The sequence below is a fragment of the Chamaea fasciata genome, unplaced genomic scaffold (assembly GCF_029207755.1).
Source record: "Chamaea fasciata isolate MVZ Bird 193981 ecotype frontalis unplaced genomic scaffold, bChaFas1.0.hap1 SCAF_1, whole genome shotgun sequence".
In the NCBI taxonomy this organism is placed as follows: Eukaryota; Metazoa; Chordata; class Aves; order Passeriformes; family Sylviidae; genus Chamaea; species Chamaea fasciata.
In genome coordinates, this window is record NW_027094086.1 from 9,643,612 (window position 1) to 9,666,743 (window position 23,132).

Sequence of the window (23,132 nt, forward strand, 5' to 3'; positions counted from 1 at the left end):
TCTCAATATGACACGAGGTCTTTTTCTACACCACAGTCTCCTACTCTCTGCCTTATTTCTTGGTAGCCATTCAGTCTTCCAATGGGCACACGTGTCCCTCTTTGCCATCTGGCCACATTCAAGTCCTGAGTGCAGCCCCCTCTGCACTAAACCCAAGCTTGTCACACTCAGCTGCAAAACCTTTCACAAGCTCAGGGGCAGAGTCTGTCATCCGAGCAGCAGCGTGTTGTGCCTTAGGACAGAAGTGACCCCATTAAAACCATTTAGAAGCATGCACACTTATGACTGGCTCACTGCCCTTATGCCTCTCCTTGCTCTCACATGGTTCCCCAGGCCCTCTCACATCCCTGCTTAAGCTGGTCTTCTTTGAGCAAACCACAGAAATGTATTTTCTATATCTGCCCCTACCAGCCTTTTAAAGTAAAATTCAACTGATAAACAATTAAGATTAAAATAATAATGGCAACATAATGGGAGCATGAAGGAGCAGGTACTATTTGTCTTTTCTTAGAAGAGAAGAAAATATAATTGAAAAATAGAGTTCTGTGAACAGTGTAACTAATGAATTGTAATTTTCTCCTGATTTGCATTCTGTGTGCCCTGCATTTCCCACTAGATCTTTCTCAGTGTGAAACTTCTGGGCTCCTCGCTGTTTCCAGCTCTCTCCTTCCCTGTTACGTTCCCAGTGCTTCCACTGCAGTACCCCTAGTCTCTCTTTTACATCTTGCCAGCCAGGTAGGAGATGACCCAAGCAGTTTCACTGGGCGGTATACATATGCTGTTGAGTGTCCAGCACCATTAACCTGATTTCCAGGGGAGTGCAGACTGTGTGTCCTGGGACAGAAAGAATGACTACCTGTCACAGGCCAGGGGCTCACAGGCAAGCTAGAAAGCAACTCCAAGTGCTCAGCCTCACTGCATAACACGTAGTAGAGACTCTGCTGCTCCAACTTTTAACCATGTTACTTGGTTTAGGACTAGCTTAGTGGTGGAAAGCCAATGTGTACAGCAGATCTCAGCATCTGTGGTTTCCTCTCATCTATGACTTAGTCTGCAAGCTTAGTCTGGAGCAGGAATTGCACCAGTGGTTTTTTAAAGGCATTGTACAAATATTTCCAACTTAGCTTTTTGCGTATGAAATTACTGAAGTTTAATGGTATCACTTCAGGCACTGAGAAGTTGTCAGAATGGGAGGTACCACTGCCGGGCTTCGAAGCCTTCTTGCTTAATGTTGTAAGAGAATTCTGGGGTCAGAAATATGGTCTAAGCTTCCGAGTTACAGCCTAGCACCTCACAAGAGAAGACCATTTTGCTTCTTTCTGTTTTTTAGCTTGTTCACTGCCGGAGACAGGAATAATTTAGAATCAGGAGAATATGATCATGTATTTAAAAAGCCCTGCTGGTTTGTGATGCAATCTTGCAGAGACGGTGTGGTCATGGGGAAAAACTGTCTAGTCTGATCATTAACATAACAGGCACCTAAGCTGTGACTCCAGGAACCCATTTGTCTCAGATGGGACTGGATCCAGATTGGTATAAACAGAAACAGAGTGTTTCCCAGCTCATGAGTGGGGTTTATCAGCTGGACATATAAAATATTATTTTTTCATCAATTGAGAAAACTCAGAATGAGTTTAAGCAATTACAATGTGCAATACCAGCTTTACTATCTTTTCTTGCTAAGTGAATATTAAACAGCTGTATCTGGTGCTAGATTTAGCCCTAGGTACCATATTCCTGCTCAGGAAAAAGGAAGAGAAAGATGTCTGGTGCGTAGTGTTACAGCTGCTCAGCAGAGGAAGTGTTTTAAGTGCCTGCCTAAATGCTTTGTTTCATGGAAGCGTTCATCTGCACCCAGTCTGTCTCTCACAGATTACGGCACGGGAAAGTCCTGTCTTTCCATTTCCTCTGCTAGCAAACTCCTCCTTGCAGCTAGAGGGACTTGTGCTTGTGGGACCAATAAGGACTCTTATTTCTGTCCCTTGAGCTACCCAGACATCTTAAAATGATTGTGCTCAAAAATTCTGCTTCATAACCCAAATATGCCTACCATGAGGGTGATGGGTGACTGGGGATTTCTTATCCCACAGAAAAAGAGTGCTACCTAACCACTTCATATGAGGTCATGGGAGAACCTACAAAAAATGTGTGTACTGATGAGGAAAGGGTTTCTTCAAGGTTCTTTACATTCAGCAATTCGGTACACAAAAATGGTTTTAATGTCTGCTGCTCTTTGGAACATATTGATGGCATTGCAAGAAGGCAGCAGTATAAAGGGATACAACAGATGACTGCATCAAAACAGTGTAATTTTAAAGAGGTAAATGTAGTTGGTGAGCTAATAACTAAATCATAGTCTCTTTTTTCTCTCATTTTTCAGTAGCCTTGTACTCAATATCAGTTAGATCACACACAAAAATAAATTTGGTTTATAGAAATTCAAGTGAATGCTGCAGAACCAGTTGAGGTTTTGATTGACTAAATTGTATTCTAGGGTTTTTTGACTAGACATAATTCTAGTTTTCAGATTGGACCAAACACCACACACTTAGTGGTGTAACAGCAGAACAGTGGCAACAGTGACATTGCAGTCCTGTGAGGTGCTGAGCACCCTCAGCTCATGATTGTGCCACTGGAGCTCAAGGAACACATCATATGGGATGCAGCCTGAGATGCTGTCCTTTCTCGTGTCTTGCCCAGCAGTGCCTAACACTGTTATTTTGTGAAATCTATATTTACTCACTGAATTTTGAAATTGCCCCCTGAGATTGATACTCTGCAGAGCCCTTCCCTGAGGTGCTTTAATTCAGTCACCTATTTCCCCAGCAGAAGACTGCAACTTCCCCTGTGATGTGAAGACGAAACTAAGAACAGCTGTAGCAAAGGAAACAGCTGAAGCACAGTGAAACGGTCTCTTGACAATGTCCCTTGGTAACACCTAGACACAGGCCAAAAATCACTTACAAGCCAAATGCTGTTCTGAGGGCTTCTAATAACAAATGAATTAAACACTTTGGGGAAAAAAACCCCAAACAAACAAACAAACAAACAAACAAAAAACCACAGAGAAACTCCAGAACCAATAAACAAAAACTCTGCAATGATTACATCATGACAAAGGATGTGATCAAAGTAAAACACCAGTCTCATGCTCCTGAGGTAGGCAGAAATCTCAGTGAAATCAATGAATATTTGTTTCCGTCAGGGCAGCACAACTGTGTTTGGTCAAAAACATCCAAATCACACCAAAACAAAAAACTGGGTTCTCTTCCAGAGAGCATGAGACAATGTGGCTCTCTGGGACATTGTCTCTGAAACATTGATTCTGTCCATTAACTGGAAAACTATTATGCTGCTGATCTGAAAAAAAAATTGGGGAAGAGAAGAAAAAGAAAATTACAATGTTTGTGAGAAAGTTCCAGTTCAGATTTGTATTTTATTTCCCCCGGTTGTCCTGGTGGTTTACTTTGTTTAATAAACTGGCTTGACTGGGGCTAATGGGAGGTCAAGTGAAACTCTACCACTGTACATCACCGGATTTGCAGCCTCCTCTGACTTGGTGAAGCCCGCACTTAAAGGCACTGACTGCTACTCAGAGTGAATAAATACAGTGACCTTTAGGAGTTTACAGTGACATTTAGGAGTTTGCTGGAGAAAGGTGCCTCTCAAATGAGCAAAGGTGATGGCCCAGCACCTGCTGAGGTGATCACAGTTTTTCCACTGCACTGAGCAGAGACAAACAGGTGTATCAGGGGCTTTTCTTCCACTGACTGCCATCAGTGCAGAATCACAGTCTGTGGTCATGACCTCCTCAACTTGGTAATGCTGGATTATCTCAGTTGCTTAGCAGGCCTCTTCCCTTGCCAGTTTGCTACCAGCACAAGTTCACCACTGCAACTACTCAAAGTATTTGTCAGTGCAAAGGAGTCCATGTGGTGATCACTGAAGAAATTCTGTATTTCACAAACTTTTATGAGCAGCTTAAAGATCTCAGAGACTAATACTGTATTCTGCTCTATTCTGTAGCACGTCTACTACTCTAATTTGTCTTTCTATTTTCCAGTAGAGATAAAACATGATTAAAATAGCTGCAGTTCCTCTTTCCACCTTCCTCAATGCTTATTGGTTTGTAATCTTCTAATGCAGGCTTAACACCTGACATTTTCTCTTTTTTCCTCCTTTTTCTTCCCTTTCTCATATAGGTGAGCTGTATTTTTGAGGTAAGGCAGCAAAATTTGGAAAAAAAAAAAAAAGAGCTTTACTTTGTAAAATCTCCATTATTCTTGATTTCAGTCCAACTGACATGGCACAGAACCACCTTGTGTTACAGGACTTAAAGAAGTGTTCATTAATTGAGAGCGTGCTGTGTGTTTTAGCTGAGGCTCCCCACACGAAGAGGCCGTGCTGATCATTAGTAGAGAGCAACTGCATCACCAGATGAGCAAACTTGGAAATAATCTTGGACTTTGTAATGGCAGAAGAGGAGATGACTGATGCAATTAGTCACGTGAAGTGACTGGGGCATAGCATGAGGAGATGACACGATTTCACCAGGTCTATCAGGGTAAAATGACTGAAATCCAGAAGCATCTCAATTTTCCCATTTGCCACCTAAGTATTGAAATGACCCTTTTTTTTTGGTGGGGGGAGGGGAAAGGCATGCTGAGATTGTGAGTGCCTGTCTCCTGCAAGTATAAAAGATTGTAACTGTTTGGCATGACAATATCTGGAAGCACTTCAGGGATCCTTATGTGCATCCAGTGATTTGACCTTGGCTTTTTGTTTTGTCTGTGCTTCTGGAAATTTATGTAGATCGTTCATATTTAGTCACAACCTGTTTATATTGTAAAGAGCAACATTCATATCAGAGGATTTGTACAATCTAAATGAAAGCCCTAAAGGACTCTATGTATAAATGTGACTGCCTCTGCACTCCCTCGTCTACTACCGTGGCACTTGAGAATGTGGGGAAATCTGGGCAGGGGAGGGCAAAACCTGACATTAGTTTTATCTGAACTGAAAGGTGCTATGAACCACAACAGTGTAACAAGGGAGCCCTGCAAAGCTGCCTTTCTTCCATTCTTGACATTTTCTGTATGAAATTTCATCTTTTTAACCATTTCTTTAAAAGAATAATCTTTAGCCACAGGATGTTTACTTTCTATTTTCATCCATGTAATGTAAGAGCTATTGCTGTCCTCCCCCCCCAGAACAAACAGGGCTGCTGTCAGTGGTCAGGGCTCTCTGTTGTCCCTACTGAGTTCACATGGCTCAGGGTGTTGGTCACTTCTTTTTCCCTTTGGACTCTCTCCCCTAGGCTACCATTAGGTTGAAAAGCAACCCAAGTATCCCAGCAGTGCATGGCACCTAAGGGCAGCTTTACTCCTGTGGTTTTATTTATCCACCTGGCCATCCATATATAAAATAAAGTCATCTTTTGTCACTGATGTACTCACACATATATGCAATACATATACATCCAAAAGTACATTTAGAGCTTATTCATCTTGCCCTGATGAAAATGCTCTGGCCTGTTTTCTTTCCTGTCAGATATACCTACCTGGCACCAACACTCCTACTACCTAAACGATCCTCAAGCATTTAGCAGCATAGAAACAGTTATGTTCTGTTACCACTCTTTTATTATATGATACTAACTTACAAATATAATCTTTAATTCTGTTTTATTGTTGTTGTTTTGGGGTTTGTTTTTATTTGGGGGAGAGTTTTAATATTTATTGCAGTGATATCCTGGTAAAATAATTTTGCATTCAGAAGAAGCAATTAAGAGATTAAAAGTGAAGGCAGAACTAAGAGAAAATTGCTGGGTTTTTTAGTCATGCAGAATTTTCCACAGTGTTCAATAATTTTTTTATGGGTCAATTATTATGGGGGATGTGGATGTCTTAGTGTGAAGCTGCTGTTAAAGCATCAGTGATACTCTGTGTTTGGGCATTCTTGTACTTCTGGAAGATGTGAGATGCAAATCAAAGGTATCTTAAAATTTTGGAGAACCCTAAAAAGTATATATTATTATAAACCTGCTCATGGTTTCAGTAGGAAATTTTTTTTGTCTAACCCCGCCCTGCCAAGTCCCAAGTGCTTTATGTTATGAGCAACAAAAACTGTTCATCCTCGAGGCTGGTTGTGTGTAGTTCTTTAGTTCTTTGTAGCAGAACAAAGTTCTATGGTATGACGAGTGAGACCTCCCAGTTTCTATTAAGCCCAAACGGTAACGAGTCCAACATTAATTAAGAGCACAATTCTGCTTGCCTTGAATTCAGTTCAGTGGGACTTGGATCACCTCCTGCCTGGCACACAGACTTTTAAAGCTTTGTGGACTTTAGAGAAGATGAGGATGTGGTAGTGACCTGTCTCCTCTCAGGAAGGAGTGTGCATCGATTCACACCTCAAAATTTGTATCTGCTGCAAAAAAAATCCTTTCTGTGGCAGAAGTGAAAAGCCATGTCAAGCATTTGTTCAGCCACTTACACAAGTCACACAGGCAGAACTGGAACTTCTGTCATTCTTCTGAGGGTGCTTCTGTGAAAATAATTTTTCATATCTTCTTTGACAACCCCCCTGTTTGCTCCAGTCTGTACAAACCTCTCAGAGCCTCCAGAGCTTGCCTGAGCACTCCCTGTTTCCTGCTTAGGTGAAGGCAGTGGCAGGTAAGTGCTGCACCAGCCCTGGTCTTGCCTGACTGCTACCCAAGGACCAAAACTCAAGTGTGGCAATTTCCTTTGAGTTCACCAAACAGGTTTTGCAGCTGAACTATACTCACAAATGGCATCCTTCATATCCCGGGATACTCTTCTAGCTAGAATATTTTAAAGTTATTATAGTCAATCCATGTATCTTGAATCCTAACAAGTTAAAGACAAACTAAGTTTATCAGATTAAGTCAACATATATGTAGGTATGAAAATAAAAAGAGAAATACATTGACATATAAATAAATCTCTGAGCATTTTCCATTTTTGGGCTTTCTTGGTGGACTTGGAGGTACCTGATATTCACTAATATTTGGCAGTTAACAAATTTCTATCAGGCTTCCTGAAGAGAAACTTGTAGAAATGGTTGGACTGTGAGGTGGTTGGTTTGTCTCTTTCAGATTGAGAAATAGCCTTTGATTACATATATACTGATAATGTTTTACTATTTGAGGGTGCAAGTTTTGTCCTGGCAGTGTCCAGACACTACTGCCTGGCTGTCAACCTGGTCTCTGAACCGCTCCCAGTGCAGCCTCACTGAATGTGCTGTGAACTTCCCTTGGTGTCAGAACAGCTCAGTGTGAAGGCCAGGTGAGACTTCATGGCAAAATTTAGAAAAACATTGTCTAGATTCCAGGTTATGTTGAGAAAAAACCCCCAAAAAACAACAAAAACAAAACCAAGGCAAAGCAAAAACAGCAGAACTTTTACTTTTTTTCTTTCCAAGTAGGTCTGTGTGGAATTTTACTAAAGCGGCAAGCCCTAAAATGAGGTATTTGTGCAATGCTTCTGCTTTGGCAAATTTATCCACAGCAGGAGAAGCAGTTCAGACTGTGCATTGTCCCTGTGTGAGGTTACCAAAATCAAGAGTGTGATATGGAAGGTGAAACCTTCATAAAATCCAAGAATGTGCTGAGTTGGAAAAAACCCACAAGGAAGATTGAGTCCAAATCCTGGTCCTGCACAGAAAGCGCATAATTAAGTCCATGGGATGTTCTCAAAATACGTTTTTGTGTTTAGAGTCATTTATGCTGGAGAAGACCTTTCAGATCATTGAGACCTTCCATAAACTTGTAGCGAAGTCACCACTAAACCACATCCCCAAGTGCCACATGTACTTGTCTCATAAACACCTCCAGTGATGGTGACCACCACTTTTGTGGGCAGCCTGTTCCAACGCTTGACAACCCTTTCTATGAGGATTTTTTCCCCCTAATATCCAATCTAAACCTTCCCTGGTGAAACTTGAGGCCATTTCCTCTTGTACTGTCTCTTGTCACTTGGGAGAAGAGACCGACCCCCACCTGGCTCCGGCCTCCTTTCGGGGAGTTGTAGAAAGCCATAAGGTAGCCCCTGAGGCTCCTTTTCTCCAGGGTAAGTAACCCCATAATCCCATGTGTTCTGGGGGTTTTTTTGTTGTTGTTTTGTTGGGGTTTTTTGTTTGTTTGTTTTATTTTGGGGGTTTTTTTTTCTGATTTTAAACACATTTTGCATGTCTTTTGCGTTTTCAGATGGAAAACATTCCAGGATCAGTCTGAGCGCAATGGTACGGGGCTCTGGCAGTGCTCACTGAGGGATGGGACTTTCCACTTTGTTTTTTTTTTTGTTTTGTTTTGTTTTTCTTTTTAAATTTATATTATTTATGTATTTATGCTTTGATCCATCTGGAAAGACATTTCTGAACTGCTTTAAGCGAGCAGCCCCGCTTTTCCCACAAGAGGACCACCCCATCTCCCTTCCCAACCTGGCTTTGCCAGCTGCAGACACATTAAACCCTGGAGCCAGGCCTTGGAAAAGCACCGGAGTCACCCGACTGGCTCAAGGAGCGATCAGTAACATTGATTGAGTGACGTTAATGAGCTGTTCCTGCGGGGCTGTGGGAGGACGGCGGCCCCTTTAAGCGGTTGCCCCACTCGTAGCCTCGCCCGCCCGCCTCTCTTTCGCTCCCCCGCCCGTGCCCGAGACACTCGGAGTCGAAGCAGGTGCATGCGCAATGCGCTGGCGGCCGGCCGCGCTTGCGCAGTCACCTGCTGCTGGCCGCCCCCCCGGTACATCCGGGTCAGCGCACGCCCGCCCGCACGGCCGGTGCCCGCGGTGCTGTGCAGCCGCTCCCCCCCCCCGCCCCCCCTCCCCGCGCGCGCTCCCGCCGCCTGCGCGCGCTCCCGGCGCGCTCCCGCCACCCGCGCGCGCCGCTCCGTCGCTGCTCCGGCCGAGCGGGGGAGGCGGCGGCTCCGCTCCCGATCCCGGTCCCGCTCCGGATCCCGGTCTGGATCCCGGTCCCGCATCGCCGCGCGCGGGGCGGCTCGGTGAGTGCCAGCGGCGCGGAGGGCGGGAGGGGCCGGGCGGGGCGCTCGCCGCTGCATCCCCCGCGTTCCCTCGGCGCCGGCGGCGCGACCCCCGCCCCGTTCCCGCGGGGCCCCCGTTCCCCGCCCGGCGCCAGCTGTTGCTCTCCCCGCTCCCCCAGCGCTTCGCAACTTCTCCCGTCCCGCCGCCGCTTCCCCCCGCACGCCGAGGAGGGGCCCCGGGTTGCGGGGGAAGCGGCGGCCGCTGCTCCCTCGCCGGGAGAACCACGCGGGTCACCGGGGACCGGCCGCCCTGCCCTGGGCTTCCCCGGCTGCTCCTTCCCCCTGTGGCGGGCACAAGGTCTGGTTTGCGCCCGGTGCGAGTGCGGGCGGCTCCCCGGGATGCAGGTAGTGCCCGGGATGCAGGATGGAGTGACAGTGTTTATGGATAACGGGAGCGGCGGGAGGGGGAGAGCTCTTGAAGGGACATCTGCAGCCTTTCGGAGTGTGGCTGTACATGCAGCGGGAGAAGCGGAATACAGGGGTCGTTACAAATTTGTCATGGTGAGAGTGTATCCTGCCGGTTTGTGTGCAGCGCTGTGGTGCTGGAGCTGTAATTCCAGGTGGAGTTAAGGTGAATTTGGAGTCTGTAGCAGGAGAGTGTTGTTTCTAACCTAGTCATTATATAGCTGATAAAATCAAATTTTAATTGCTTTACAATTTTCTTCCATGTAATTCGAGAATAAGGATGCCTGCAACTTGATTTTTTGTTACTTTTTAATCTGGTGTCATATCTCACTTGATAAAAAATACAATAGTTTTCTTCACAGAGACATTTGAGACCCTGAAGAAATCAAGAGACTATGTGTTAAGAAGGTTTTTGAAGTTTTTTTTCTTTATTTGTTCCACAGCATCAGCATCCTGGATTCAGAAGTCAGCAACAGTGTGAGAGCTGTCATACTGCTGTGGTAGTGGAGTCTTACTAATATCTAAAATCTATGATTCTGAGTTTCTGGTAACATAATATGGCAATACAAGTGTACATTAGCATGTATGTTAATCCTCAAACCATTAAAACATTTTCTAGATTGATCTGATAATCTGTGTTCTTCCTTATTACTGTTTCTAGTGGTAAAAATTGCAAAGTTTCTTTTGCTCAAATTCTCTTCCCCCTCATTGACACAGAACCTTTTTTCTTTGTGCTCTGACTGCTTGGACTTTAAATAGAGCTTTTAGTCAGTCAGCATTTTCTGTTGTAGGTTGTGGCAGATTTGGGTGTTGGACAGTAAATAGCCAGAGATTACTGTTGTCAAGGTTGGAACATGGATTCAAACTTAAAAGGTTCCCCCTGACAAATATCTTTGTTCAGCAAGGTGTGTTGTTTTGTGGAATATGTCTTTGGTTCTGTGTGGCAAGCTTAACAGCAAAATCCTAAACCACGTGAAAAAGATACTGCTGTTAAATGAAGTTGGATTGTTTCTTGCCTGGCATGCAGAGAGTATTCTATTGTTGAAACAGAAGCTTTGAGTAGGAGAGAAGATAGCTTTTTATCCCAGTCAGACTGTCAGATTTGTTATTGCATATATTAGCTGTCTGAGAGCAGGGGCTGTGGAAAGAAGTGATCCCAGGATCTGTTTTAAAATATCCCTGTCAAGAAGTACCACAATTACATGAAAGTAAGGAATGAATTTGATCCCATCTGTTATACAACTTCCATTTGTCATCAGGTGCTCTAGATTTTCTTCCTTGTTTGCAGTTTAGCTGGGGCCACCTGGGGGTACAGATTATAGGAGAGTTTGTCTTCTGAAAGTCTCTGCCTCTTCCTGTGAAACCCTTCCCTGCACTGGCTGTGGAAATCTGGTATCAACCAATTCTCTTCTTGCATACAAAACTATTCTGTCCCTTTATCTGGATTTTGTGTTAATCTCGTGGTAAAGAGAAAAAAGGAATCAATTTTTAATTGTGTCTATCAGTAGTTATATATATTTGCAAAAGAATTAATTGTTAAATTAATTGAATGCACTAGTTTAAAGACACTTATGGGGGCACCTTAAGGTGTCTGTCACCAGACCTCTAACAGTGCTTACTAAACATTTGGAATGAATACTGTAAAGAGACAGAAGGACAGGGAATATTTATATTGCAAACTACTGAATTATTGAGTAATACAGTAAGAGAAATTGTCTCTGTCATTTGAAAAAGCATGTGTAGGGGCCACTTTGGATTTCTGCAGCTACTTTGGCATGGTAAGCATAAATGCAGATTTTTTTTTTCCTCTTGCTGTGTGTCTTGGAGAACACAGACACACAAACAGCCTGCAGTCCCCTTTTTCTTGTTCCTGCTTGCCAGCTGGGGGCATAGATGGAACCAATGCATATCTTGATGTAGTGGAGACAGGCAAAATTAAAGCCTGTATGCAAGGAGTTGGATTTGTGTTTAAATAGGTTTGTGTGTGGCCGTTGTAGTTCATTTGGTTGGTGGTTTTTGGGAAATGATGGCACTTGCATAAGTCAAGGTTGTCACCTTTGTCTCTCCTACCTAAAGGCTTGTTCTCTTAAATTATATTGGGAGTTTCTGTCATTGATGTAGATGGGCATAAGTTGAGAAGAATGACTCCTGTTCATTAAGGTAATGTTAACTACCCTGGAATACATTACAAATCAATTTTATGAGACACATTCATCGTAAAAATGTTTGAAAATACATCGTCAAAGCTGAAATATTTTGAGTGTTGTCAAATCACATCTCGTGGATTATCAACTGTCAAGCAAATGTGCTATAGGCAAGGCATGCAGCACATGTGAATATATGTGCTGAATCCACACAAGGCTTGAATGTCAGTGCCAACTCCTGTGCTTAGAGAGTCATCCTGGTGATCGTTTTGGTCCAACTGAGTCCTTCCAGACTGTCAGCATGGCTTCAGGAGGCATGGGGGATATGAAGGCAACTCAGCGTGGATTGGAAAGAGTTAAGCACTGGTGACCCTGAAGCACTGGCACTGCTTAGTAGCTGTGGCACCTGAAATACATGTATCAGTTAGGCAGGGTAAGAATTATTTCAAATAATTTTCCAGCTATTAATGTTGACCACTTCTATGTACCATTTGATGTCTTCTCTACTCCCATTTGTTTGTGTATATCAAGAATACTTGTAAGTAAGTGGATGGTCCTCTTGCACACCTCTTAAGTTTTCCTTTATGTTAATCTATGGCCATATAAACTTAGCAGTATCAGTATTTTCTTCCTTGTGATCATGGAAAATTTAACACCTCTACCCGATGTAGAGAAATCTGCATTTCTCTTCATATTTACAAAGACAGGGTCTTACTTGATTGCCTTTAATTTCAGGATCTCTTATAAAATCACCTCAGTTTCCCCCCATCTGTGATTCAGGAATGTTCTCTCAAGTGCCACAAGTTGGCTGCTGCAGCTGCAGAGTGTTTCCAACTGTCTAAAATTTGCTGAGAGTAATAGGCTCTTACATAGGCACTGTTTTACATTTGCAGTTCCAGTGCTTACTGGGGATACCTGTATTGCAATCATATAAACAGCAGAGCTTAACAGGAACCAAAAACAAACAATGAGCAGTTTTAGAATTGACTGGGTAAAGCTGAAAGTATTTTTAGCTGCAGCACTTTCTCCTGTGTTCCCCATCCCCTGTGGTTTTAATTGCATTCTGCTTTTTAGAAATGGCATTTTGTCCTCTGTGTCATGTGAAAGGCTGACGTACAGAGAATACCTTCACTGTGGAAGCAGTGAAACTAGTTACAGCCAAAGCATAATAGAAAGGTGTAGGGAAAATGATGCATTTTTTGGCTTTTCACTCATGATCATTTGAATTTCAGAATAGTTGAAAGACAGTCATGGTTGTGAGGTAAGGGCTGACCCTGTCCTGCTCAGTCTGTTTATGTGGTTTTTGAACTCAGATCTGTTGTTACAACCTTTGCTTTCTGATCATGCTGCTCTCTTCATTTACTGTTGCTATTGAATGTGGTGTTATTGATGAAATGCTTAGTAGTTTATTTCTGGTTAACTCTGACAATGTTAATGCTGTCCATGGAATTGATTTGTAAAAGTAGTTTTGGTTTCAGACTTATTATCTTTGAATGTTCTTTAGGATTGCTTTTTCAGCGCGTAGAAAAAGAATTTTTATGATTCTAGTATACTTAGACAACTATTGACTAATTTGTGTGTGTTGGGGAAGGCTGTTGTTTGCCTTCTTTGCACTAACCTAAAGTTCTGATGATGCATTTGGGGAATGGTATCTGACTGACCAAACCTGCCTTTTTTTTTTTTTTTTCCTACTACATGAAATCATTGTGGGACTGCAGGAAAAACTGGGGACTAAATATCTCTGAAACGAAGAGATTGTACTTATGTACAATCTTCAGGTATATAAAACTAGTTCTCTGTAATAATGTTTGTATGGGAGGATATATTTTTACTCTTTTACTCCTGTTCAGTGAAAATGCTGTATGGTTTGTGGTCTTGATTACTAAGTGTTGGACTGATTCTCTAGCTTATATCTACAGCACTTGGGATTCCCAGGTGGTCCCTGTGCAAACAGTGTGACTGGGTCTGGGACAGCTTAGCTTGTGAGATTTGACTGCATTCACTTTGGTGTGGCTGTAGCTACAAAAATAGCATGCCTTGCAAAACAGGCCTTCTGTCTGCCACCCACACCAAAACCTAAAGCTTGATCCTGTAGGCAGTTAATATGTTTATCTGGGAGGCTGATTCCATCAGCAAATGCTTTACCTGAAATTGGTGTCCACCAGGCAAAAATAACCACCTTATATTGGTAATCACTTTATATATAAGAAAGTATAGCAGAACACTGTCCTAGATACATTTTTAAAAGCACTTTTTACTTCAGACTACAGGGCTTAAATGTTCCCTGGTAGCAGGAGGCAGTTCTGTGAGCAAATTCTGTTTAACTGGAGTACTTCAAAAGACTCTTAAATTCAGCCATGAGGCAATTCTGCTTCTCCTTCAGTACTAGATGATTAAATTAAATGGAGTGTTAGCGTGAGTAACTTTTTCTGGTGTACTACACAAGGTAATAGATGAGTTCCTAGGAGCCCTGGTTGTAAATTAGGTGACTGGAAAGCCCCGTTTCTGTGTCTAGTGGCTGTAGCAGTTGAATAACTTCAAAACTTAGATCTAATTGCATATTCTCCCAGTCAGGTGTGGCACTGGATCATGGGTCGTTCTCCTTTTTATTACAGCAGTCTTGAGGGTAACATCCTCACGGAAACGGATTTCTTGCTTTTTTGTGTTGCACAACAAAGGTGTTTGTTTCAGCCTCTGATGTACAAATCAGTTTGACCCTCTACTGAATTAAAAAGAAACAAAAAAACCAAAAACCAGACAGTTTTCTGAATTCTAGCACTATTATTCTGGAAAAAGAAAGCTGTAAGAAATAATGAGAAATACATTCACAGCAGGGTTGTTTTTGTTGATTTGAGGGGGTTTGTGTGTTTGTTTGTTGGGGTTTTCTTTGGAGGCGGTGTTGTTTCACCAAAACATTCCTGTTTAGTGTCCTTGAAAGTGAAAATTCGTAGGCAAAGTGCATTCTGGGCATGAAAAGGCAGTTCATTTCTTGTTGTATTTGCACCTTTTATGTGCTGAGACATACAGTTACTTGAAACTGTTCCCTTCAAAGGTGGAAGTGAAATAAGTAACCACTAGACTTCATGAGGCTTCATTTCAAAGATAAAATTGCTGACCTTTTCTATAAATGAAGATCATACAGACAAGAGAGAGCATTGTGTAAGGATTGCTTATGGAAGCAGTTAATTGATTCAGAGTTTAGATTTCCTGATTCTGTGTGAGGAGATGTGGATTTGTCGGCCGAACAGGCAATTGAATTGTAATGAAGTTTTTGAAAATTTTTGCTATGGTTACTTTGCTTGTTCCCGTGTGTAACTGACTAAAGTCGTGTTCTCCTAAGCACTAAAATAGTAAATACTTTATCTGTTCTTACCTTTGCATCTCGGAGTTCAGAGTGAAATAATTTCTTCGCAGGAGTAACAGAATAGTATCATCTAGTTGATATCTCCAACCTTGAGGTTTTGATGACAATCGTACAAGAACTTTCAACTAGTATAACAAAGCCCAAGTTGTTTTCTTATCTCTTCCAAAGTTTACGGTTTTAGCCATGTTCAAAGTTTTTGTGGGGGACCATTTTCTGTGACTCTGACTTCTTAATAAATATGGGATAGAACTGTGTCCCGGTAGGAAACTCCCTGTAGGTGTGACTGGCAGTAGAGTCTAGTAAATGGCAGTGTAAGAGACTATTGATTAAGACCTAATATTTTGAGTGTGACATAATATTGATGTTAATATTGTGTCAGGTTTTCAAAGGAATTTCAGTCAAACGACTTCAGTAACTGCCAAAAGTGAAGCTTGGGAACAGATGCTGTAATGGGAGTCTTAAAATTTGACAGCTCTTCAAGTAACTCTTGTGTGTCTGTGCTTTAGAGCAGATTGTTTTTGCAGGCCTGATGCCTCTTGCTTTGCTTTTCTTCCTGTCCCTAGTCCAGAATGGGCCTCAGTTTGACCCCATTACAGTCCTATGAAGACTCATGCTCTAATAAACATGTATCCAGGCAGGCAGCATGGAAGAAGAAATGGGATGGATGGAGAGGACAGCTGAGGTGAGGAGAGATGGCAAATTAACTAGGAGGAGGAGCAACTTGCTCTGAGTTGTAAGCAGGGAAGAATAGTAATTAGAATCTGGGACTGAGTTAGGCCCAGGTTGATTGTACACTAGCAGAGAGGTTGGGCTGTGGGCTCTTTGGCTGTGTGGGAAGTGTTGGTCAGTACTGAGGGGATGTGTAGGAGCAATGCTGCCTCTCACCCAGTGTCTTGGGGACATCAAACAAAATGAGGACTTGCTGGACAAAGAAAATGCGTAAAAGAGAGGTGGAGAGCAGGGAAAGGTGGACAGGAGTAGCAAGGGTAGAAGCTAGGATTTTGTAAAGAAGGCAGATAGGTGTGTTGGGCAAGGAACTTGTGATGGTAAAAGCAGAGGTGGAAAATGTATGAGGGAGGGACTGCAGTGAAATAAACAGTTTTGACTATTGCCATTAGTAGCCAACGTGTCTTCACCACTTTACCTTAATTTGTATCTCTGGTAAAAATTGGTGTTGCGAGCAAATGGTTCTGATTCTGGTCATGAGCTATGTAACTATGAGGATAAATTGTCTGGGCTCTTCTCCTGGTTAAGAATTTGTACTGTTTGGCTGTGAAGCAGTGCTCAAAAGTCCAGAAGCTGCAGAGAGCAAGCAGCCATGATTGTAGGCCATTTCTTCCATTAGTACCTTGCTTCATCCCACCCAAGTGTCTGGTGCTAGTTCCATCACTAGTGTGTCTTCATTGCTTCAGACTGCACCATGCGCTTGCTAGATTGCTCCAGAAAAGCAGTTAATTTCTTCACAGATAGCCTGGTGCTGCTTTCTGTAAAGTTATTTATTATCAGAATGGTCTAGTGAGATGAGGAAGTAGTTTGCTTCCTATTTTACACGAGGAGCGAACGCACAGAGAAGTTCAGTTAGTTTTGCATGGTTAGAAATGACTGTAACCTGACTCTTTTTAGACTGCTTTACATATTGCAGCCACATCCACGTAGAACTTGCTACTTTTCTCTTACTATGATTCCCTTTTAATAATGAATTCTAACCTCACTTATTTCTTGTGTTTGTAGTCTCTTCGGGCATGTAGTTGCCCCAGTCGGATCAGAGAACAAGGCAGCGCTCCGGGTCTTGCTGGGCATTGCAGCAGCAGGACATGGCCATTCAAAAGGCTAAGTTGTTTCTAGTTGCTTCTTTTGTAACTATGTCCCTTGCTCAGAGAAATTAGGAAGTGTTAATTCCCGGGTTGTGTGACTCTGGAGAACTTGTACTCTGGTGTTAGGAGCTCCTTTAAGCATTTGGTTGGTATGGATGCATTCCTATCTGTGCTGCTTTCACACAGCTTTAGGGCCAAACTGGCACGTTGTAAAAAGACACCTACTTGGTGTTTATGGAGAAGTTGAAGTGGTGTTGCAGCCTTATTAACAGAATTGTGGGCAATGAATTCCGTTCTTGGCTTTATGGTGAGGGAAGGAGGGATGAACTGTTTTCTCTCTTTCAGGTGGGAGTCTCTCAGTTGTCCACATTGCTCAGCTTATCTGTTTAGTTTGACAGTTCTGTCCTTCTTTCACCACTGCTCCTGTAAGTTCTTTCTGGAGATCCTTGTGGCTTCTTGAGTTTCTCTATAGGAATGAAACTGTATCAACCAAGGTAAGAAGTATACAGCTGCTGTTTCTTCTCTCAGTAGAAGCAGTAGTAAAAAACCTTTTGCTACCTCTTGGGGTTTTTGATGGTGTGTGTGTTTTAAATTTTTTTAAATTTATTTTTATTTTGAATCATGCTCATTGCTCAGTTTTTCTTGGAAGCTTCTTTTTTAAAGAGAAATACTATGAATTAAGTTTATTCTGGTTAGAAAATTATATAGGTTTTTTTTTTCTAAAAAAAGAAAAAAAAGGAAAAAATATTTATTCCTGGGTAAAGAAAAGACCAGTAGCCTCTGCTGATAGAGCTGTGGTGTTTTGTCTTTTTTTTGCCAGACCTTCTATGTTGGCTTATGTTCAGTTAATATTTGGCTGACCAGCTTTTCAGCCTGGAGGACGAGAAATACTTCTGCTATAGAATAAATTTGGTGGAAACTTTCTCTCTCTTGAAGGTGTGGCATTATTTGGTAGCAAATCTCTCTTCAGTATTAAGTTAGAGAAGAGAATGATCGTGGGATTGCTTTTGATGTCAAGAGTCAGTCTGGGTTTCTCAGAAGCACAGCTGGCTTCTTATGTGATACTGGGAATGTGACAAAGATTAGTGTTCAAACCTGAGGTACTTTCATGTGGAAAAGGACACATAAACGAAGATTTTAAACAATTGGAATCTCATGTGCTGTTTCTGGCCTTTTGTAGGCCTTTTGTGTGTTTAGTTATGTGATCTGTCAGCTCTGCCCACCTTTACCTCTGTGGGCGGATTTATTCAATTTAAGTCTCTTCAGTTCAAGTAAGAATTGTAGTGACACTTTATAAAAGAACACGAACTGCAACATGCTGAAGCATAGCTACGTGTGGGTGAGTCAGGAGAGAGCTGGAGTAGCAGCACTAAAAAGAAAAGGAAGTACAGTCATGATAAAACTTCGTTTAAAAAGGGAGAAAAAAGCAACCAACCTAATAAAAAAAAAAAACAAAAACAAAACAACAACTTAATCAAAAGCCATCTGTCTCCAGAGGATGGAATGCAATAAAGTGATATAGTTTGTATCTTGGTTACTCTCCGTGTGTGTAGATGTTTGTGTGTGTATAAATCTGTGCCACCACACGTGCAACCATGTGCTCGGTGTGTCTGCATACTGTGCAGGTAGTCAGCTGGATTGTGTCTCAAGACACTATTCCAGCAGAGCAGTTTCTATCCAAAGCAAATTTGAGCTGATGTAGAACTCACATGTACTTTTAGGAAACTAATATTTTAATTACTGGTCCAAATAGTTCAGTGACTTTAAGTCCCTGTTTTGGTATATGAGTGATGCAGCCTTTGTTTTTGCTCGTGTTCCATCTGTTGAGGGCAGGTCCTCCCTGCCGGGGGCCAGGCATGCACACATTCCCTCATCAGGGCACTGTGTGTTGCTGACAGTTGTCAGGAAATAAAAAATGCTGTGTACAATAAAGTTTGATTTCTCATAATGTGTTGGATTTACAACACTGCCAGAATGGTTCAGTACTGCATAATTTTGTGGTTTTGGTATATATGCCATAGCTTCAGTGAAGGAACTAAAAATCACTTACTAAGATCCAGTAATTTGTGTTTGTCTTCCACAGTGACATAGCTTTTACTTCCTCAGAGAACATGCCATCTTTGGGCTTAGTATTTTAGCATGTTAAAAAAAAAAAGGTTGAAAGTCAAATGCTGTCTTTAAAATGAAAAGCACAATTGTTGTGCTATGGTCTATTTCCTGGTTCTGAATCAGAGTTTGAAAAAAAAAAAAAAGCCCAACAAAAAATAAACAAACAACAACAAAAAAAGTATTTACTTGGGAAAATGTTGTTCTCTGGGAAAGGATTGGTGTTTTGTTTTTGTTATGTGTTGTAAGTGAGCCCAAATTTCATTTCTCTGTTCAAGATATTACTTCATGACTTAATCATAAGAAAGATAGGCTATATTATGTTGGTACTTCAGTGTATCTCTTTCCAAGGACAGTGTTCTAGCTTATGCTACAACTTTTTGGAAATCCAGAGACAGAAAAAAATTGAAGACAGTGAGTGAAAGCCTTGTTAGATATGTCTGAGCAGTCATCATAGGGCTTTGTAAATACCCTAATTCTTTGAAGTGCTTGTGTGTAGTTTCTTTGTTGATTTAAAACTGGTTTATTCAAGGTATTCTTTTTTCCCCTTGCCTTAGGCAGTCCCAGAGTATGAATTTCTACACTTCATCGGCTGCCCTTCACTGAAAGAGGGCACCTTGTAAAAGTATTTTCTCTCTTATCAGGCGGTTATTGTGTGTAACATCATCCCTGCCTTACTGCTGTCAGCTGTGCTCTGCTTCAGGAATTGCTGAGGCTGCTGGTGCAGGACTGGCTGTAGCGGAAACGTGGAGGCTGTGTCCTGCCTGCAGTGCTGGAATAGAGGTAGCTGGAAGGTGGGGTTCATGCTCTTGTTTTATGTCTGCTCAGATCGTTTCACTCTCACTTCTCTGTCCTTCCTTATCTTTTATTTAGCACTTACGTAAAAGGCTCTTCTTGCTTGTACTTCAGGAAATATCTGACATAGATAGCATTCTTTGTGTTTTCTTTTGCTCTTACCAGCCATTTCTGTGCTTTATGCTTCCCCTGAATGCTCCTAAACCAGAAAGCTTAGAGTAAGTAAAAAGAGCTACTAGTAGAGTCTAATTGAGTAGTTCAGTAGGTCTGATTGTTATCCTGCTGCTTCTTTCATTTAGCGTCACGATTATTTGTAATCATCTCTGCTAGGCTGAGGCTACAACTGCCTGAAAAGGAAGTAGTTTGAATTTTGTGTTTGAACTTTCCTTTTTTTTTTTTTTTTTTTTTCACAGAATCATAGAATGGTTTGGGTTGGAAGGGACCTGAAAGATCACCTAGTGCCAAGCCCCCTGCTCCTGATGGAGAACCTGTTTGTCAGTTCTGAATGCAGGGCCAGTCAGGCCAGGAGTCCAGTGGGGTTCTCTTTGAACTGTGCTTTGGAATTGGGGATGGCTTGTTGAATAGGACATGGCATCTTTTTTTTTTTTTTTTTTTTAATGTTCTCAGGGTTTCTCAGTACTTGTAATTGGGGCAGACTGTAGTAGTCTGGTTTGCATTTCTGACAAGTACTCCTTTTGGGTCTGGGTGAGGTTTATAGTGCAGAAGCGAACTTTTCTTCTTTGTGAGGAGCCATGAGACACTACTCTTTTCCAAAGCAGTGCTTCTAGAAAAAAAAAAAAATCTTTGTTTTGCAGTGAAACTGATCTTCAAGGTCAATACTTCAAACTTTTCGAGTATCATTTGAAAAGAATTAAATTCAGCATCTACTGCCTGAGATTTTACAGTGAAATACATTTATGCATTTCTTAGTTATATTGCAGTTATTCTGAAAATCTGTCTTGGCCTTTGTAATTTTTCTTGAAAATGTTTGAAAAAGGAATGTTTTTCTTAGACAGGTGCAGTCAATATCCTTCCCCCTCCAAATTTTGTAGGTTTCTTACAAAAGGAAGCCTGTAGGGGAAGTTTGTCTCGGCACAGTAGCCTGGAAACTTTGTGATTAGTTCCTCCTTTGCCTATAGTACCTGTGCCAAATAGTTGACTCTGTACCTTATGAAGTGGGACTGAATTAATCTTTAAATAGAAATAGTATGGTCATGATTTTCAAACATGCTGCATTGCTGTTTTAATAGCTAGCTACATTTGAAAGAAATTATTTTGGAAAATACTTGTGAAAGTTCAGCCCCAGAACTATCCCATCTTAATGAGACTTGCACCTCTTACTATTGACTTACATGTATTTTATCTCACTTGTGTTTATAGAAAACTGCAGCACATATAAAGATTGAAACGGTAATATCAGTACTTTTGACTTACCCAGAACGGAAAGGATGGAAATATGTTATCTAGTCTATTTGCCTGGTAATAGGGGATCAATTCTATCCGCTTATCATATTTATAAGAAAATTATTTTATTTGCATTTGTCTCATGGCCCAGCTTCTGACTCACTGGAAGGTTTGGATAGAAATACATATTCTATTGCATAATACTTGTAAACATGCTATTTATAATACATCAATATAAGATATATTTAAACACATGATATGAAATACTCTGGGATATGCAAATACTTTTTTCAGAATTCAATAGATGGAATAGAAACAGCTGTACCAGCTGATCTGAGATATTATTTAATTTTTTTTGTGGAGTGAGATGCTCTAATCCCAGCTACTTAATTGTTGTGGTCATACAGGTGTGCAGGGTAGGTGATTTGAAAGGTCCATCTATTTCAGTGTGATGAAATGAGCTGTAGTTTTCTATTGCATAAATAGAAGTAGTCGTCTAAACCTTGGACTTACTTAAGTTCACAGTTCTGCTTGCCCCAGCCTGTGTACTGGTTGGGCTGCACAAAACAGGCTTGTGGAACTGGTCCAGACTTCAAACAAACAACTTGTGGGCTTGTAGTAGTTTTAACAGTGAACTTACCCATGTTAGCCCAGTGGTGTTGCTGTTGGTAGAACAGAGGAAGTAAGGCAAAAACTGTTTCATCTCTGGCAGTCACAACTTAAAATATTTTATTTAAAGTGCTAGTGAGACCAAAGGAAGTAAATACAGATCTTAATTTGATACTTTTGAACTTGCTGTGTAAAAAGGCTTTGTATTTATAGCTAGTTGAATGAACTGTCTGCTCTCTCCCATGTGAGGGTGTTTGGGTTTGAGTTTGTTTTTTTTTTTGTTTTGTTTTGTTTTTAATGCAGTAGATAGAGTAATTTGTATTCCAAATGAGGAATTTGTCTGCATTATTCACTCATAAATGTTAACTCCTTTCATTTATCTTTGAAATCCTTTGACAAAGTTGTCTGGCTGTGAAGAGCATCAGGTTTTGCTTCTAACAGGAAAAAAGGTGTGCATTTCTCTTTTCTGACACAGCAGAAGATGAGCCAAAGAATTGAACTGTGGCCTTTGGCAGTTATTTATCTTCCCCTGAATGCAAGGCTTCTCTGTTAAAGGCTGAGGTGGGGGGGGGGGGGGGGGGGGGGGCGGTTGTGTGGGTTTTTTCTTTGTTGTTTTTTTTTTTTTTCTTATTTTCTTTTTTCTTTCTTTCTTCTACCATGGTTTTTTAGATTTCTAAAAGGAGACCTAAGGATGTGACTCAACCTTACAGAAGGAAGGAAACATGAAATTAAGGCTGGTCTCCTGTTCTGAACTTACAGCAGACCTCTGCAGAGGGCTCTGTATGGTGCTAAATAAGTGCAGAGCTGTTGTGCTGTTCATGACAGGGACAGCACAGCAGTGTGAGTGTCCTGGATTTATGGAAAAAAGACACTGCATGTAATGACATCTTGTGTGTCACTACAACAAAAGTAACCTACTCCCTCACTTAAATAATTTCAGTCCAAAGGAGTATCAAATCCCATTCTTCCTTCCCCATGTTTTTCAGTTGTGGGAGCAAAATGCTCTGTGTCCTTGCTGGTATGAGAGGGGAGTTTGAGGTGGTGGATGCAAGTTTGCCGACACTGGTGTGCAAACATGAGAAGTGTGGATAGGAGGATGATAATACTACTGGTTCTCCATTTTTATAGATACTTTAATCATTTTGTCACTTAAGAGGCCTGAATGTGATTATTCCTGTCATCTATTGTTTCAAAATAAATTTGTATTCAATACAAATTTAGAAACCAAAGTGGCAATCATAAATATTAAACTTCTTGGTTTATGGTAGTTTTCTTTGTCTAAAAATAGCGTGCTAGCTAAGAAGCAGCAGATGTCTTTATTCCACTTTTTCTAGTGTAGTCCGTAGTCCCAGGAAAGTTACCTCCTTCGTGGCATTACTGAAACTGGTTTTATTTTCCCCAGACTGGAGGATGGACCACGTACTGTAGTAAAG

General features: G+C 41.5%; 1 protein-coding gene across 6 annotated transcripts in view; it reads left to right on the forward strand.

Moving 5' to 3' along the window:
* The window catches only part of CYRIB (CYFIP related Rac1 interactor B), a 98,049-nt gene that overhangs the window by 13,200 nt on the left and 61,717 nt on the right, over positions 1 to 23,132 (forward strand). For 2 of the 6 annotated variants that reach the window (XM_066175924.1, XM_066175967.1), the window contains exon 1: positions 8,870 to 9,019. The exons of 3 other annotated variants lie outside the window; for them this stretch is intronic. The gene's annotated coding sequence lies outside the window, so the exon portion shown is untranslated. Of the gene's footprint in view, positions 1 to 8,867; positions 9,020 to 23,132 lie in introns of those variants that run through there. One more of the 6 variants, XM_066175986.1, reaches the window with a different exon arrangement.